Source organism: Pongo abelii, chromosome 4 (assembly GCF_028885655.2).
Source record: "Pongo abelii isolate AG06213 chromosome 4, NHGRI_mPonAbe1-v2.0_pri, whole genome shotgun sequence".
Taxonomy (NCBI): Eukaryota; Metazoa; Chordata; class Mammalia; order Primates; family Hominidae; genus Pongo; species Pongo abelii.
In genome coordinates, this window is record NC_071989.2 from 117,463,996 (window position 1) to 117,483,614 (window position 19,619).

Below are 19,619 nucleotides of genomic sequence, written 5' to 3' on the forward strand. Positions count from 1 at the left end.
TAATACTCTAATATTCATATCAAATTAGCAAGTTACACAAACTTCCAAAATTTTTATATAAAATTAAAATTGGGTTTAATGGGTCAAATGATCTAAATCAACATTTTGATGAAACTCATGTAATAAATCCTTGGCAAAAATCATTATTGCATTTGTTAATTATACTGTATTGGAACACAGAAGATCTTTTTCAATCCATTTGGATTGAGAAATATTTTATTGGTATTTTAGTGTTTAATCATTTCTGGCTCTCAGTCAAGCAAACAAAATATTCTGATATGCTCTAATGCATTTTCTCAATGCTACAAAGCTTCTGCAATGTTTTCTGACTTTTCTTTCTTTTTTTTTTTTCTTAAGGTAGGTGAAATGCAACAGAAATACAAGATTTACATATACCTAAGGAAGGATAAAACCTTTATATCCATCATGTACTTTATCTAATAAAGTAAGAATGTTAAAGAGACAGTTTTCCATTTGGGGAAATGAGGTAATGAAAATGATAGAATTCTGATTTCAAAGGAATATTTGTTGAAGTGTTAGTTTCCAAACAATCCGAACAGGTAAACCAAGGATTTTTTTTCTTGTTTTACATATGATATACTCCATTATTATAAATCTTATTATTGAAACACTTTTTAAAATGTATTGGTTACATACAGTAAGTTTTCTGTCTTAAAACAAAAATATTTCTATCCCATTTGCTGCCATCTCTATCTCTTTCTGTATTAAAACCCCCTTGTGGGAAAAGCTTGGTCTCTAGCAGTCTTGGGAGGACATCCAACCTGTCAGATCCTCCTTTCTGAGTTTATTTATAGCTAAATAAGATATATATATAACCAATTTTACCTGAATAGTATGAAATAAATTCCAATTTAATTTTATTGTTTAATAAAAAGCCAGGAGCGGGTAGAGCCAAGATGGCCAAACAGGAACAGCTCCAGTCTAGAGCTCCCAGCATGAATGACACAGAAGATGGGTGATCTCTGCATTTCCAACTGAGGTACCAGGCTCATCTCACTGGGCAGTGTCGGAAAGTGGGTGCAGGACAGTGGGTGCAGCACATCCAGCGTGAGCCGAAGCAGGGCGGGGCATTACCTCACCTGGGAAGTGCAAGGGGCCAAGGAACTCCCTTTCCTAGTCAAAGAAAGGGGTGACAGATGGCACCTGGAAAATCGGGTCACTCCCACCCTAATACAGCATTTTTCCAACGATCTTAGCAAACAGCACACCAGGAGATTATATCCTACGCCTGGCTCAGAGGGTCCTATGCCTACAGAGCCTCACTCATTGCTAGCACAGCAGTCTGAGATCAAACAGCAAGGTGGCAGCGAGGCTCGGGGAGGGGCGCCCACCATTGTGGAGGCTTGAGTAGGTAAACAAAGCAGCCAGGAAGCTGGAACTCGGTGGAGCCCACTGCAGCTCAAGGAGGCCTGCCTGCCTCTGTAGACTCCACCTCTGGGGGCAGGGAATAGCCAAACAAAAGGAAGCAGAATCCTCTGCAGACTTAAATGTCCCTGTCAGACAGCTTTGAAGAGAGTAGTGGTTCTCCCAGCACGCAGCGGGAGCCCTGAGAATGCACAGACTGCCTCCTCAAGTGGGTCCCTGATCCCGGAGTAGCCTAACTGGGAGGCACCCCCCAGTAGGAGCAGACTGACACCTCACAGGGCTGGGTACTCCTCTGAAACAAAACTTCCAGAGGAACGATCAGGCAGCAACATTTGCTGTTCACCAGTATCCGCGGTTCTGCAGCCTCTGCTGCTGATACCCAGGCAAACAGGGTCTGGAGTGGTCCTCCAGCAAACTCCAACAGACCTGCAGCTGAGGGTCCTGACTGTTAGAAGGAAAACTAACAAACAGAAAGGACATCCACACCAAAACCCCATCTGTACGTCACCATCATCAAAGACCAAAGGTAGATAAAACCACAAAGGTGGGGAAAAAACAGAGCAGAAAAACTGGAAACTCTAAAAATCAGAGCACCTCTCCTCCTCCAAAGGAACACAGCACCTCACCAGCAACGGAACAAAGCTGGATGGAGAATGGCTTTAGCGAGTTGAGAGAAGAAGGCTTCAGACAATCAAACTACTCCAAGCTAAAGGAGGAAGTTGGAACTCAGGGCAAAGAAGTTAAAAACCTTGAAAAAAAATTAGACAAATGGCTAACTAGAATAACCAATGTAGAGAAGTCCTTAAATGACCTGATGGAGCTGAAAACCAAGGCATGAGAACTACGTGACAAATGTACAAGCCTCAGTAGCTGATTCAATCAACTGGAAGAAAGGGTATCAGCGATGGAAGATCAAATGAATGAAATGAAGTGAGAAGAGAAGTTTAGAGAAAAAAGAATAAAAAGAAACAAACAAAGCCTCCAAGAAATATGGGACTATGTGAAAAGACCAAATCTATGTCTCATTGGTGTACCTGAAAGTGAAGGGGAGAATGGAACCAAGTTGGAAAACACTCTGCAGGATGATATTATCCAGGAGAACTTCCCCAATCTAGCAAGGCAGGCCAACATTCAAATTCAGGAAATACAGAGAATGCCACAAAGATACTCCTCGAGAAGAGCAACTCCAAGACACGTAATTGTCAGATTTGCCAAAGTTGAAATGAAGGAAAAAATGTTAAGGGCAACCAGAGAGAAAGGTCAGGTTACCCACAAAGGGAAGCCCATCAGACTATCAGCAGATCTCTCGGCAGAAACTCTACAAGCCAGAAGAGAGTGGGGGCCAATATTTAACATTCTTAAAGAAAAGAATTTTCAACCCAGAATTTCATGTCCAGCCAAACTAAGCTTCATAAGTGAAGGAGAAATAAAATACTTTACAGACAAGCAAATGCTGAGAGATTTTGTCACCACCAGGCCTGCCCTAAAAGAGCTCTTGAAGGAAGCACTAAACATGGAAAGGAACAACCGGTACCAGCCACTGCAAAAACATGCCAAATTGTAAAGACCATCGAGGCTACGAAGAAACTGCATCAACTAATTAGCAAAATAACCAGCTAACATCATAATGACAGGATCAAATTCACACATAACAATATTAACCTTAAATGTAAATGGGCTAAATGGTCCAATTAAAAGACACAGACTGGCAAATTGGATAAAGAGTCAAGACCCATCAGTGTGCTGTATTCAGGAAACCCATCTCATGTGCAGAGATACACATAGGCTCTAAATAAAGGGATGGAGGAAGATCTACCAAGCAAATGGAAAACAAAAAAAGGCAGGGATTGCAATCCTAGTCTCTGATAAAACAGATTTTAAACCAACAAAGATCAAAAGAGACAAAGAACGCCATTACATAATGGTAAAGGGATCAATTCAACAAGAAGAGCTAACTATCCTAAATATATATGCACCCAATACGGGAGCACCCAGATTCATAAAGCAAGTTCTTGGAGACCTATAAAGAAACTTAGACTCCCACACAATAATAATGGGAGACTTTAACACCCCACTGTCAACATTAGACAGATCAACGAGACAGAAAGTTTACAAGGATATCCAGGAATTGAACTCACCTCTGCACCAAGTGGATCTAATAGACATCTACAGAACTCTCCACCCCAAATCAACAGAATATACATTCTTCTCAGCACCACACCACACTTATTCCAAAACTGACCACATAGTTGGAAGTAAAGCTCTCCTCAGCAAATGTAAAAGAACAGAAATTATAACAAACTGTCTCTCAGACCACAGTGCAATCAAACTAGAAGTCAGGATTAAGAAACTCACTCAAAACCGCTCAACTACATGGAAACTGAACAACCTGCTCCTGAATGACTACTGGGTACATAAGAAAATGAAGGCAGAAATAAAGATGTTCTTTGAAACCAAGGAGAACAAAGACACAACATACCAGAATCTCTGGGACACATTCAAAGCAGTGTGTAGAGGGAAATTTATAGCACTGAATGCCCACAAGAGAAAGCAGGAAAGATCTAAAATTGACACCCTAACATCATAATTAAAAGAACTAGAGAAGCAAGAGCAAACACATTCAAAAGCTAGCAGAAGGCAAGAAATAACTAAGATCAGAGCAGAACTGAAGGAGATAGAGACACAAAACACCCTTCAAAAAATCAATGAATTCAGGAGCTGGTTTTTTTTGAAAAGGTCAACAAAATTGACAGACCACTAGCAAGACTAATAAAGAAGAAAAGAGAGAAGAATCAAATAGATGCAATAAAAAATGATAAAGGGGATATCACCACTGATCCCACAGAAATACAAACTACCATCAGAGAATACTATAAACACCTCTATGCAAAGAAACTAGAAAATCTACAAGAAATGGATAAATTCCTTGATAAATACACCCTCCCAAGACTAAACCAGGAAGAAGTTGAATCTCTGAATCGACCAGTAACAGGCTCTGAAATTGAGGCACTAATTAATAGCTTACCAACCAAAAAAAGTCCAGGACCAGATGGATTCACAGCCGAATTCTACCAGAGGTAGAAGGAGGAGCTGGGACCATTCCTTCTGAAACTATTCCAATCAATAGAAAAAGAGGGAATCCTCCCTAACTCATTTTACGAGGCCAGCATCATCCTGATACCAAAGCCTGACAGAGACACAACAAAAAAAGAGAATTTTAGACCAATATCCTTGATGAACATCGATGCAAAAATCCTCAATAAAATACTGGCAAATCGAACCCAGCAGCACATCAAAAAGTTTCTCCACCATGATCAAGTGGGCTTCATCCCTGGGATGCAAGGCTGGTTCAACATACACAAATCAATAAACATAATCCAGCATATAAACAGAACCAATGACAAAAACCATATGATTATCTCAATAGATGAAGAAAAGGCCTTTGACAAAATTCAACAACGCTTCATGCTAAAAACTCTCAATAAATTAGGTATTGATGGGACGTATCTCAAAATAATAAGAGCTATCTATGACAAACCCACAGCCAATATCATACTGAATGGGCAAAAACTGGAAGCACTCCCTTTGAAAACTGGCACGAGACAGGGATGCCCTCTCTCACCACTCCTATTCAACATAGTGTTGGAAGTTCTGGCCAGGGCAATCAGGCAGGAGAAGGAAATAAAGGGCATTCAATTAGGAAAAGAGGAAGTCAAATTGTCCCTGTTTGCAAATGACATATCTAGAAAACCCCATCATCTCAGCCCAAAATCTCCTTTAGCTGATAGGCAAATTCAGCAAAGTCTCAGGATACAAAATCAATGTGCAAAAATCACAAGCATTCTTATACACCAAAAACAGACAGAGAGCCAAATCATGAGTGAACTCCCGTTCACAATTGCTTCAAAGAGAATAAAATACCTAGGAATCCAACTTACAAGGAATGTGAAGGACCTCTTCAACGAGAACTACAAACCACTGCTCAATGAAATAAAAGAGGATACAAACAAATGGAAGAATATTTCATGCTCATGGGTAGGAAGAATCAATATCGTGAAAATGACCATACTGCCCAAGGTAATTTATAGATTCAATGCCATCCCCATCAAGCTACCAATGACTTTCTTCACAGAATTGGAAAAAACTACTTTAAAGTTCATTTGGAACCAAAAAAGAGCCTGGATTGCCAAGTCAATCCCAAGCCAAAAGAACAAAGCTGGAGGCATCACGCTACCTGACTTCAAACTATACTACAAGGCCACAGTAACCAAAACAGCATGGTACTGGTACCAAAACAGAGATATAGACCAATGGAACAGAACAGAGCCCTCAGAAATAATGCCGCATATATACAACCATCTGATCTTTGACAAACCTGACAAAAACAAGAAATAGGGAAATGATTCCCTATTTAATAAATAGTGCTGGGAAAACTGGCTAGCCATATGTAGAAAGCTGAAACTGGATCCCTTCTTTACACCTTATACAAAAATTAATTCAAGATGGATTAAAGACTTAAATGTTAGACCTAAAACCATAAAAACCCTAGAAGAAAACCTAGGCAATACCATTCAGGACATAGGCATGGGCAAGGACTTCATGTCTAAAACACCAAAAGCAATGGCAACAAAAGCCAAAATTGACAAATGGGATCTAATTAAACTAAAGAGCTTCTGCACAGCAAAAGAAACTACCATCAGAGTGAACAGGAACCCTACAGAATGGGAGAAAATGTTTGCAATCTACTTATCTGACAAAGGGCTAATATCCAGAATCTGCAATGAACTCCAACAAATTTACAAGAAAAAAACAAACAACCCCATCAAAAAGTGCGTGAAGGATATGAATGGACACTTCTCAAAAGAAGACATTGATGCAGCCAAAAGACGCATGAAAAAATGCTCATCATAACTGGCCATCAGAGAAATGCAAATCAAAACCACAATGAGATACCATCTCACACCAGTTAGAATGGCAATCATTAAAAAGTCAGGAAACAACAGGTGCTGAAGAGGATGTGGAGAAATAGGAACACTTTTCCACTGTTGGTGGGACTGTAAACTAGTTCAACCATTGTGGAAGTCAATGTGGCGATTCCTCAGGGATCTAGAACTAGAAATACCATTTGACCCAGCCATCCCATTACTGGGTATATACCCAAAGGATTATAAATCATGCTGCTATAAAGACACATGCATGTATATGTTTATTGTGGCACTATTCACAAAAGCAAAGACTTGGAACCAAGCCAAATGTCCAACAATGATAGACTGGATTAAGAACATGTGGCACATATACACCATGGAATACTATGCAGCCATAAAAAATGATGAGCTCATGTCCTTTGTAGGGACATGGATGAAGCTGGAAACCATCATTCTCAGCAAACTATCGCAAGGACAAAAAACCAAACACTGCATGTTCTCACTCATAGGTGGGAATTGAATAATGAGAACACATGGACACAGGAAGGGGAACATCACACACCAGGGCCTGTTGTAGGGTAGGGGGAGAGGGGAGGGATAGCATTAGGAGATATACCTAATGTTAAATGACGAGTTAATGGGTGCAGCACACCAACATGGCACATGTATACATATGTAACTAACCTGCACGTTGTGCACATGTACTCTAAAACTTAAAGTATTAAAGAAAAAACAAAGAACAGCTGCTATGTGCCCTCTGTTCACAGCAGAAACACCCTGTTAAAAAAATAAAATAAAATAAAGAAATAAAAAGCCAGAATTAGGAATTTTTATGAACTCTCTGAAGTTCAGTAAGATAATAGTACTGTACCTATTCTTTCGAAGAAGCATAAAAAATGTGATTTTCTTATATATGAACTTTTATACAACTCCTAAAAGGATTTTCTAAGAGCTTGAAGTGTTTTAAACCTTTTTAAATGTAAGACTTTCTCTAATATCCAATCGTTAAGTTTCATACTTTTACCTAAGAGAGATCCTAAATGGATGTGTATTACATTTCAATTTAGTAATTCCAAAGATTGAGAAGGAGACATACTCCATCTTTAGAGTAGCCTGCAAAGGCTATTAGACATATAAGAATCCTTAAACAAAACATGCTAAAAGTCCAACATTTGATTCATTCTCTATTTTAGGCACAAATACGATTATAATTACAATATAACCTATATTTTATACAATTAAAGAGAAAATAAACTCATTTTCACAATTTTGATTTTCTTTTAAGATGAAGTGTCAATCAAATAATTTTTTCCATTATTTATATTGAAAATTTGTTTCTGGATTGCCTTAGGACAGGCTAGGCTATCCTGCTGTGATAGATATCCTGAAATCTCTATGACTTAACGCTACAAAAGAACCTTTCCTTTTCATAAAAGTTCCAATGCAAGAAGGATTCTGTCTAGTATGCGGTGAATCCAGGATCCAGGTGGCTTCCATCTTGAGGTGCTGCACTCTCAACACGTGGCCTCAATTACTGTGGCAGAGGCACCTTTCCTTCTAGTTACAGGCCATTGAGCAGAATTAGTTGCAATTCTCTGGCCTAACTGTAAGGAAAGTTATGAAATACTCTTTTCTCTTGCATTCAGGACAAGAAAATGAAACAGGATTAGGTGAACACAAAGCATTGCCTTTGCCACAGTTTTAAGTGTAGATTCTTTGAAAGTACTTTTTCTAGTACCAGTTATCCTTGGAAAAGGAGAACCAAATTAGAGTTGTTACTCATCTCTGATTCCTCCTGAACGTGATGGAAACTTCGAACAAAACATGTACTCACATGAAATTGACCATCCAATCACGGAATTTGGAACGACCCTCGTTTATTATTACCTTCAAGATTTAACGCCATTTTAAAAATTTTGATTGGATATTGGAAATGGAGATGGACTAGAAATATAAGAATCTTATCAGTTCATAGTATTAATAGCCAAGCAGAGTAAAAGTATCCCATCATGACTTCAGGTTAGCTTTTTGAAAATATTTCTATCAAAAATGGTTTGTATGTCTCTGATAATAAATATGGTCTTACAACTTCTACTTTATTAGCATTTGATGGAGTTGAGAACTTACATTAATAAAAATGAAATTATATCTAATAAAGTACTCTATAAATGTCAAAAAGATAAATGAGGTATTTTCATAACTTAAAATTGTATCTCTTCTTCAAGCATTTTTAACTTAAAATAAAAACCAAAACTTTCTCCAAATTTTATAGTTTCAGGTTATTTTGAACTCAACCAGAATTATTTCTTTAAAACAAAATCTTCCTTCTGAACTTTAAACTGTAGTCAGAGAAGGCTGAAATATTTGCTGTTGGTTTGCTTTATTAATGCGAAGACATCTTGAGTACAAAAGAGAATCAATGGCTGTATATCTAACATACCAAGATTTTTCCTTGGCACACAAGGCATTTGGAAGGAGCCATATAGCTGTCATTTGAGGTCTGTGGGTTGCCCTACTGGGTACAACAGAAGGGTTATATATGGTAGCTGACCTGGCAGGTCTGAGCATTGGTACAATATTTATGAATTCTAGCTTTGCTCCTTGACTCTTTATAGTCTCAAATAAGTAACAAGTGAAATTCTGAAAAGTAACTCTACTGTTAGAAGTGATGCAAAGTTATATGATAGCCAAACAAGCAAATGAAGCTTTTAAAAAATAATTCCAGAGAAGAGATTTATTTTATTTTGTTATTAACAACATTGACAGCAAAAGCTAAGAATGAATAAGAAAAATGGGGAAAAGCACATTTTGAGATCTTACCTTCGAGCTGAAAACATAAAGGTTTTTGTTTAATTTCGGCTTCATCCTTTAGTTGCAAAGCCATAGCTGTAAACCAGAAAGCTAACGGACAATTTTTAATGAAAGAGGAAAAGAACTCCAAGACAATAGCTCTCTTCTGTAAGCTACTCTTCCTTATCTCAAAATACGGGGCAGAAGATACAGCTTTTTGCAATATCCTGAGACATAAACCTCAGGAATTGCTAAGGCCAATGGTCAGAGGAGCCAAGAGAGAACCAGTCATGGCACATTGTGTGGCCAATACCAGTCATGGGACCAAATTGGGTCAACGTCTTAGCCATTGGAGTGAAGATGGGCTATGTGATAAGAGAGATCTGGAATACATCTGAAAGTGTCCTTAGTTGTAAGGCTTAAAGAGTCAGTTATGGACCTTCCAGCTGGTGGCCCAAGATTATAGTCCCTTTGATGATAAGATACCTATAAAAGGAATGCTAGCTGTTTATTAAAAAGTGTGTGTCTGTGTGTGTGTCTTGGGAAACTTGGGTACATATATGCCAAACCTAAATATTTAATAAAAATAAATATCATTTACCAATATTTTTGCCTTATTTCTTCTTAGATATTGTTTTAAAAAGTTCTAGGCCAAAAAGCCACCTCAATTATTACAAAGAAAGAAGTACCTTAGAATAAGTAACCAGAATATTGTCTTGAAAACCAGAAATATTGAGACTACGTGAGAAGGTGAGTCCAACACACAGTACCGTGACATGTAGATGTCCAGAACAGAAGACACTAGGAGACTCCAGATACGGCAGTGACAAATGACAGTCCTGCACCAGAAGTTATCAAACCTTCTAATTCAATCATTAGGTACTGAGCAAATGTGGAGACAGGCTGAAAATCATTTATCTAATTGACAAGGACCAGTGTGGGATTTAGGAAAGGGGGAAAGTGAGTAACAGAAGAAAACACAATGATGGATAATTGAGGTCCTGAACTCATGGCTAGAGAGTTATAACTCCCAGGTAAGGTAAGATTCGTAGTTAATAAGGTGATACCAACAGCAGACATTTGGGATATATATTTCTTGATATAATTAAGTTGGTGGTTAATAAATGCTTTTATTATTTATCTGTTTTCCAAAGTTATGAATTAAATAACTCTTTGAGATACTGTAAAACCTAAATCACCTACCTGACCCAGATGTGACCGTTTGATAATCAAGGGTCCTAATAATGTTCTGTGGTCAGGTATTCTTCCATAATTAACACAGTTAGAGACATAGGTTCCTCAGTGGCTTCTGAGCCGAGGTTAGGCCTGGCTTTGACATCAGCCTAGTGTTGTACCTGCTGTCCTTTCACACATTCAAGGATATTTATTGAATGCCTGCATTGTGTAGGCTTTGTATGAGTAAGATCTAATCCTTGCTTTTCAGGTGAAAGGAGGGGTAGGAAAGGCTTTCTCTGGTGGTAGTTACTGTACTTACCACATTATTGGTCAGCCAAAGTCATTCTTCACAGGTTCAACACTATGTAATGTCAAAGCCAGGCCTAACCTCTGCTCAGAAGCCACTGAGGGACCTATCTCTTTAAGTGTGTTAATTATGAAAGAATCCGAGACTACAGAACACGATCAGGACCCTAGATTATAGGTTATATATTAAAAGGAAACGAAAAGACCAATGTAAAGCAAATATGGGAAGTAATTTGCAGGAATCAGCTAAGTTAAAAGACTCAGTTGTTGAGAAAACCAGCTATGTTTTGGCAAGTCAAGCAGGCAGATAGTGGAGTGAACTGAGTATATACTTATGGAGCCCCCTTGAGGAAGCTTACCCACCATATAGCTCCTTTAATTAGCTTTTCCACCTCAGCAGAACTGACCACTCCCAACTTTACCCACTGATGTACCACGAACACTTTTCAGCACTTATACCTTCAATTCCGTTGCTTTATTTTGTTTATTTTTTCACTAAAAACTATCATATTCATCTTTGTATCACCAGCACCTAGCATTGTATTTGTTACTAACAGGGATTTAGGTGACAAATTACATTATCTGCCCTAGCGTTTGGTATTGCACTGGTGGTAATCTAGACTTTGAGAGTGTGTCAGGTGAGAAGGTAGCTGGAATAACTATGTTGGCTCCATAGAGATGAATGATTCTTAGAATATATATGTTGTCTGCTCCGTAGTGGTTTGCACAACGCTTAGCAAGGATCTAGTTTTCACTCAATACATACACAATTACTTGATATTTAGACAAGCTGAGCCAAGTGGTAGAGCTTGCTTTATTTAACAGCTGATGGCTGATGGCTGCTCTTTAAAGTGGATGTAAAGGATGTGAAAAGAGAGTAGACAAGAAATATACCATTGGGGCCGGGCGCGGTGGCTCATGCCTGTAATCCTAGCACTTTGGGAGGCTGAGCGGGTGGATCACCTGAGGTCAGAAGTTCAAGACCAGCCTGACCAGCATGGTGAAACCCCGTCTCTAATAAATACAAAAAAATAGCCAAGTGTGGTGGTGCATGGCTGTAATCCAAGCTACTTAAGAGGCTGAGGCAAGGAGAATTGCTTGAACCTGGGAGGCGGAGGTTGCAGTGAGAGGAGACTGTGCCATTTCACTCCAGCCTAGGCAACAAGTGTGAAAACTTTCTCTCAAAACAACAACAAAAAAGGAAATATACCATTGGTTCTTAGGTATATGAAACAGATACCCAACCTTATTCATAATAAAAGAATGTAAATTAAAACCACACTGATTTGGTTTTTACCTATTAATTGGCAAAGATCAGGAAACTTAGTAATGGTAGTTTCAAGAAAATGAAAGTGTAAAACTAGTACAAACTAGAAAAGCTTCTAGACAGCAATTTGGTAATATCTATCAAAATTAAAAATATAGATACCCTTTGTTTCAAGAATTCAATTTCCAAGGATCCTAGGATCAGTATGCTCATATGCGTAAAATGATGAGTCAGCAAAGTTAGTCCCTGCGGCATTGTTTGTGCAAGCAAAAGATTGGAAACAAACCAAACGTGTAGTCAGGAGGTACCTGTTTGAATAATGGCACTATGTACAGTGGAATATTATGCAACTATAAACAGAATGGGAATGCTTTCCTTTTGTGCGTGCTGGTAGAATAATCCCTAATATACGCTAAGGAAAGACAAGAAAGCTACTGAACAGTGTTATAATTATGCTATCCTTTTGTAAAAGAAGAGAAAAAGTGTGTGTGTGTGTGTGTGCACGTGCACTTTTACATGCATAAGCTATCTTTGGAAGAAAACAGAAGAAACTAGTAACATTGTTTACCCTTGAGAAAAAAACCAGGTGACCAAGAGGTAGGAACAGGAAGGAGAGTTTTCCCTCTGTGTCCCTTTGTATTTTTGAAATGTAGAACCTTCTAACTACATGGCCTATAAAAAAAATAAGTAAAATAAACACAGTTAAGAGATGCTGTGGTTCTTGGCAGGGAGCCAACGTTGCCATGGTCACTGGCTGCAGCTGTTACACTGGTGTGGTCACCTACAGTGACATCTGCTGGTGCTTCCCAACAGCACTGTTAGGTCAGTATTTTTCAAACTTGATTTCAAAGAGGGCCATGGAACCAATGTAGTGGGTCTAACCAGCATTAAAAAAGAAAGAGAAAGAAAGAAAGAAAGAAAGAAAGAAAGAAAGAAAGAAAAGAAAGAAAGAAAGAAAGAAAGAAAGAAAGAAAGAAAGAAAGAAAGAAGGAAAGAATAGAAAATATCAGAGTACATAACAAGTAGTAAAGGTAAATAAGGATAAATACTGTTGTATGAACTCCTGATTTTTAAAATATTCTTATGTGTTCTGATAAAGCTTACTGTGTCAGAAATCTTAGGAAGTCACTATCTTCGGTGGGAACCTTTCTCAGACAATTATTCTTCCACAATTCTCCTTGAGCAGCCAAGATATTAACGAGGAAGACTTGAAGTTTCTATGCTGCTTGATCCAGAATTTTCTCACCATGGATGTGGGGTTCTCACTTTTGAAGATCGGTCTCTCTGCTTATGTCTCCATTACCATTACATTGTCTCTATTCATGCCAGCTCCAGGCTGTGTGTCTCTACACTCGAAGGCACATTCATTCTCCTTAGGAGTATATCCCATTCCATGGAATACTGTGGAGTCAACAGGGCTGAATGGATTTTGGATGTGGTGGCTAAGACCAGAGACCTGGAATCCTTCATGCATCCTGAGCTTCAGAGACCCCTGTAACCATGTTCCTTTTCAGATTGACCCCAATTCCTTGACTAATGCAGCTGCACCATCAGCAATGCCTCTCTCTCCATCCCTGCTTCCTTCTATCTAGCTTTTTTCAAGATCCTGCCCAGGGCTACATCTTCAATGGAACTTTCCCTGATTCCCTCAGCCAAAGTGACCTGTCATATAATCATCATGCTCTCTCAATTGCAATTGAATGAAACACAACTCAAACTGGGTTTAAACAAAGAGAATTGGAGCTCAGCTAATTTAGAAGTTCACAAATAAGTTGAATCCACAGACTGAAAGATATCATGAAGCGTTACTTTGTTTTTCTCAGTGATCCTACCAAAAGATCCAAGATCTCAGTAGCCTAACTTGGGTCATTTGCCCAACACTGAATCAATCATTATAGCCCCTGAGGTTAGAATCCACTGATTGGCCAGTCTCAGATTACATGCTCTCCCCAAGAGCCATCTAGTCATAGAGAAAAGTTACGTGGAGTGTGAAAAAGGGGTGGTTCCTTGAATGTATTCATCTAAAGTGCTGTCAACTGAAGAAGGAGAATGAATACTGGGCAAGCAAAAACAACATGTGTTCCTGTCAACTTGTAATCTGTACAGTGAAAACACTAACTTCTAAATATATTTTCTTGTGTTAATACTTTACCTATGTGCTATGGTTTGTATGTTTGCACCCAACAAATCTCATGTTGAAATCTAATCCACAATGTGGTGGCGTTGGGATGCAAAGCCTAGTGGGAGGTGTTTCGGTCATGGAGGCAGATCCTGCACGAGCAGGTTAGTGCCCTTCCTTGGGGGTGAGTGAGTTCTCACTCTATTAGTTCCCTGGAGAGCTGATTGGTAAAAGAGTCTAGCACCTCCCTGCTCTCATACTTCCTCTCCAGCCATGTGATCTCTGCACAGCTGGCTCCCCTTTCCCTTCTGCCATGAGTGGAAGCAGCCTGAAGCCCTCACCAGAAGCAGATGCCAGTGCCATGCTTCTTGTACAGTCTGCAGAACTGTGAGCCAAATAAACCTCTTTCCTTTATAAATTACCCACCCTTGGGCATTCTTTTATAGTAACAAAAAATGGACTTAGATGCTATGTGAGCATGAATCATTTACAATAAAATTGTCAGACAAGTAAGATTAACTTTTCAATTCTCAAGTTATATTATTCTATTGTTCTACATTTTCCAGGCTTTGTCATGATTTGTTTTCTCTCAATTCTACTTAGATTTCCACTGACCAATTCTCATGGAGAATTGAGTAATTAATCAGTTTATAAAATCTATAACAACTATAAAAATATTGAATCATTGTGTTTTTGCCCATTGATTTTTGTCAAATATTTTAATCACAATAAACATTTGAAATTTATGAAAGAAGACCAAAGTACATTTGGAGGAGGAAATCTCTCATTTCTGTTTTTTTTTTTTTTTTTTTTTTCTTTTATTGTAATTATTATTATTATTATTATTATTATTATACTTTAGGTTTTATGGTACATGTGCCCAATGTGCAGTAAGTTACATATGTATACATGTGCCATGCTGGTGCACTGCACCCACCAACTCGTCATCTAGCATTAGGTATATCTCCCAATGTTATCCCTCCCCCCTCCCCCCAACCCACAACAGTCCCTGAAGTGTGATGTTCCCCTTCCTGTGTCCATGTGTTCTCATTGTTCAATTCCCACCTATGAGTGAGAATATGCGGTGTTTGGTTTTTTGTTCTTGCGATAGTTTACTGAGAATGATGATTTCCAATTTCATCCATGTCCCTACAAAGGACATGAACTCATCATTTCTTATGGCTGCATAGTATTCCATGGTGTAGATGTGCCACATTTTCTTAATCCAGTCTATCATTGTTGGACATTTGGGTTGGTTCCAAGTCTTTGCTATTGTGAATAATGCGGCAATAAACATACGTGTGCATGTGTCTTTATAGCAGCATGATTTATAGTCCTTTGGGTATATACCCAGTAATGGGATGGCTGGGTCGAATGGAATTTCTAGTTCTAGATCCCTGAGGAATCGCCACACTGACTTCCACAAGGGTTGAACTAGTTTACAGTCCCACCAACAGTGTAAAAGTGTTCCTATTTCTCCACATCCTCTCCAGCACCTGTTGTTTCCTGACTTTTTAATGATCGCCATTCTAACTGGTGTGAGATGGTATCTCATTGTGGTTTTGATTTGCATTTCTCTGATGGCCAGTGATGGTGAGCATTTTTTCATGTGTCTTTTGGCTGCATAAATGTCTTCTTTTGAGAAGTGTCTGTTCATGTCCTTCGCCCACTTTTTGATGGGGTTGTTTGTTTTTTTCTTGTAAATTTGTTGGAGTTCATTGTAGATTCTGGATATTAGCCCTTTGTCAGATGAGTAGGTTGCGAAAATTTTCTCCCATTTTGTAGGTTGCCTGTTCACTCTGATGGTAGTTTCCTTTGCTGTGCAGAAGCTCTTTAGTTTAATTAGATCCCATTTGTCAATTTTGGCTTTTGTTGCCATTGCTTTTGGTGTTTTAGACATGAAGTCCTTGCCCATGCCTATGTCCTGAATGGTATTGCCTAGGTTTTCTTCTAGGGTTTTTATGGTTTTAGGTCTAACATTTAAGTCTTTAATCCATCTTGAATTGATTTTTGTATAAGGTGTAAGGAAGGGATCCAGTTTCAGCTTTCTACATATGGCTAGCCAGTTTTCCCAGCACCATTTATTAAATAGGGAATCCTTTCCCCATTTCTTGTTTTTCTCAGGTTTGTCAAAGATCAGATGGTTGTAGATATGTGGCATTATTTCTGACGGCTCTGTTCTGTTCCATTGATCTATATCTCTGTTTTGGTACCAGTACCATGCTGTTTTGGTTACTGTAGCCTTGTAGTATAGTTTGAAGTCAGGTAGCGTGATGCCTCCAGCTTTGTTCTTTTGTCTTAGGATTGACTTGGCGATGCGGGCTCTTTTTTGGTTCCATATGAACTTTAAAGTAGTTTTTTCCAATTCTGTGAAGAAAGTCATTGGTAGCTTGATGGGGATGGCATTGAATCTGTAAATTACCTTGGGAAGGATGGCCATTTTCATGATATTGATTCTTCCTACCCATGAGCATGGAATGTTCTTCCATTTGTTTGTATCCTCTTTTATTTCCTTGAGCAGTGGTTTGTAGTTCTCCTTGAAGAGGTCTTTCACATCCCTTGTAAGTTGGATTCCTAGGTATTTTATTCTCTTTGAAGCAATTGTGAATGGGAGTTCACTCATGATTTGGCTCTCTGTTTGTCTGTTATTGATGTATAAGAATGCTTGTGATTTTTGCACATTGATTTTGTATCCTGAGACTTTGCTGAAGTTGCTTATCAGCTTAAGGAGATTTTGGGCTGAGACAATAGGGTTTTCTAGATATACTATCATGTCATCTGCAAACAGGGACAATTTGACTTCCTCTTTTCCTAATTGAATACCCTTGATTTCCTTCTCCTGCCTAATTGCCCTGGCCAGAACTTCCAACACTATGTTGAATAGAAGTGGCGAGAGAGGGCATCCCTGTCTTGTGCCAGTTTTCAAAGGGAATGCTTTCAGTTTTTGCCCATTCAGTATGATATTGGCTGTGGGTTTGTCATAAATAGCTCTTATTATTTTGAGATACATCCCATCAATTCCTAATTTATTGAGAGTTTTTAGCATGAAGGGTTGTTGAATTTTGTCAAAGGCCTTTTCTGCATCTATTGAGATAATCATGTGGTTTTTGTCTTTGGTTCTGTTTATATGCTGGATTACATTTATTGATTTGCGTATATTGAACCAGCCTTGCATCCCAGGGATGAAGCCCACTTGATCATGGTGGAGAAGCTTTTTGATGTGCTGCTGGATTCTGTTTGCCAGTATTTTATTGAGGATTTTGGCATCAATGTTCATCAAGGATATTGGTCTAAAATTCTCTTTTTTTGTTGTGTCTCTGCCAGGCTTTGGTATCAGGATGATGCTGGCCTCATAAAATGAGTTAGGGAGGATTCCCTCTTTTTCTATTGATTGGAATAGTTTCAGAAGGAATGGTACCAGCTCCTCCTTGTACCTCTGGTAGAATTCGGCTGTGAACCCATCTGGTCCTGGACTTTTTTTGGTTGGTAAGCTATTGATTATTGCCATAATTTCAGCTCCTGTTATTGGTCTATTCAGAGATTGAACTTCTTCTTGGTTTAGTCTTGGGAGGGTGTATGTGTTGAGGAATTTATCCATTTCTTCTAGATTTTCTAGTTTATTTGCATAGAGGTGTTTGTAATATTCTCTGATGGTAGTTTGTATTTCTGTGGGATCAGTGGTGATATCCCCTTTATCATTTTTTATTGCATCTATTTGATTCTTCTCTCTTTTTTTCTTTATTAATCTTGCTAGTGGTCTATCAATTTTGTTGATCCTTTCAAAAAACCAGCTCCTGGATTCATTTATTTTTTGAAGGGTTTTTTGTGTCTCTATTTCCTTCAGTTCTGCTCTGATTTTAGTTATTTCTTGCCTTCTGCTAGCTTTTGAATGTGTTTGCTCTTGCTTTTCTAGTTCTTTTAATTGTGATGTTAGGGTGTCAATTTTGGATCTTTCCTGCTTTCTCTTGTGGGCATTTAGTGCTATAAATTTCCCTCTACACACTGCTTTGAATGCATCCCAGAGATTCTGGTATGTTGTGTCTTGGTTCTCGTTGGTTTCAAAGAACATCTTTATTTCTGCCTTCATTTCGTTATGTACCCAGTAGTCATTCAGGAGCAGGTTGTTCAGTTTCCACGTAGTTGAGCGGTTTTGAGTGAGATTCTTAATCCTGAGTTCTAGCTTGATTGCACTGTGATCTGAGAGACAGTTTGTTACAATTTCTGTTCTTTTACATTTATTGAGGAGAGCTTTACTTCCAAGGATATGGTCAATTTTGGAATAGGTGTGGTGTGGTGCTGAAAAAAATGTATATTCTGTTGATTTGGGGTGGAGAGTTCTGTAGATGTCTATTAGGTCTGCTTGGTGCAGAGCTGAGTTCAATTCCTGGGTATCCTTGTTGACTTTCTGTCTCGTTGATCTGTCTAATGTTGACAGTGGGGTGTTAAAATCTCCCATTATTAATGTGTGGGAGTCTAAGTCTCTTTGTAGGTCACTCAGGACTTGCTTTATGAATCTGGGTGCTCCTGTATTGGGTGCATATATATTTAGGATAGTTAGCTCTTCTTGTTGAATTAATCCCTTTACCATTATGTAATGGCCTTCTTTGTCTCTTTTGATCTTTGTTGGTTTAAAGTCTGTTTTATCAGAGACTAGGATTGCAACCCCTGCCTTTTTTTGTTTTCCATTTGCTTGGTAGATCTTCCTCCATCCTTTTATTTTGAGCCTATGTGTGTCTCTGCACGTGAGATGGGTTTCCTGAATACAGCACACTGATGGGTCTTGAGTCTTTATCCAATTTGCCAGTCTGTGTCTTTTAATTGGACCATTTAGTCCATTTACATTTAAAGTTAATATTGTTATGTGTGAATTTGATCCTGTCATTATGATGTTAGCTCGATGTTTTGCTCGTTAGTTGATGCAGTCTCTTCCTAGTCTCAATGGTCTTTACATTTCGGTATGATTTTGCAGTGGCTGGTACCGGTTGTGCCTTTCCATGTTTAGCGCTTCCTTCAAGAGCTCTTTTAGGGCAGGCCTGGTGGTGACAAAATCTCTCAGCATTTGCTTGTCTGTAAAGTATTTTATTTCTCCTTCACTTATGAAGCTTAGTTTGGCAGGATATGAAATTCTGGGTTGAAAATTCTTTGCTTTAAGAATGTTGAATATTGGCCCCCACTCTCTTCTGGCTTGTAGGGTTTCTGCCGAGAGATCCGCTGTTAGTCTGATGGGCTTCCCTTTGATGGTAAGCCGTCCTTTCTCTCTGGCTGCCCTTAACATTTTTTCCTTCATTTCAACTTTGGTGAATCTGACAATTATGTGTCTTGGAGTTGCTCTTCTCGAAGAGTATCTTTGTGGCGTTCTCTGTATTTCCTGAATCTGAATGTTGGCCTGCCTTGCTAGATTGGGGAAGTTCTCCTGGATAATATCCTGCAGAGTGTTTTCCAACTTGTTTCCATTCTCCCCATCACTTTCAGGTACACCAATCAGACGTAGATTTGGTCTTTTCACATAGTCCCACATTTCTTGGAGGCTTTGCTCGTTTCTTTTTATTCTTTTTTCTCTAAACTTCCCTTCTCGCTTCATTTCATTCATTTCATCTTCCAGGGCTGATACCCTTTCTTCCATTTGATCGCATCGGCTCCTGAGGCTTCT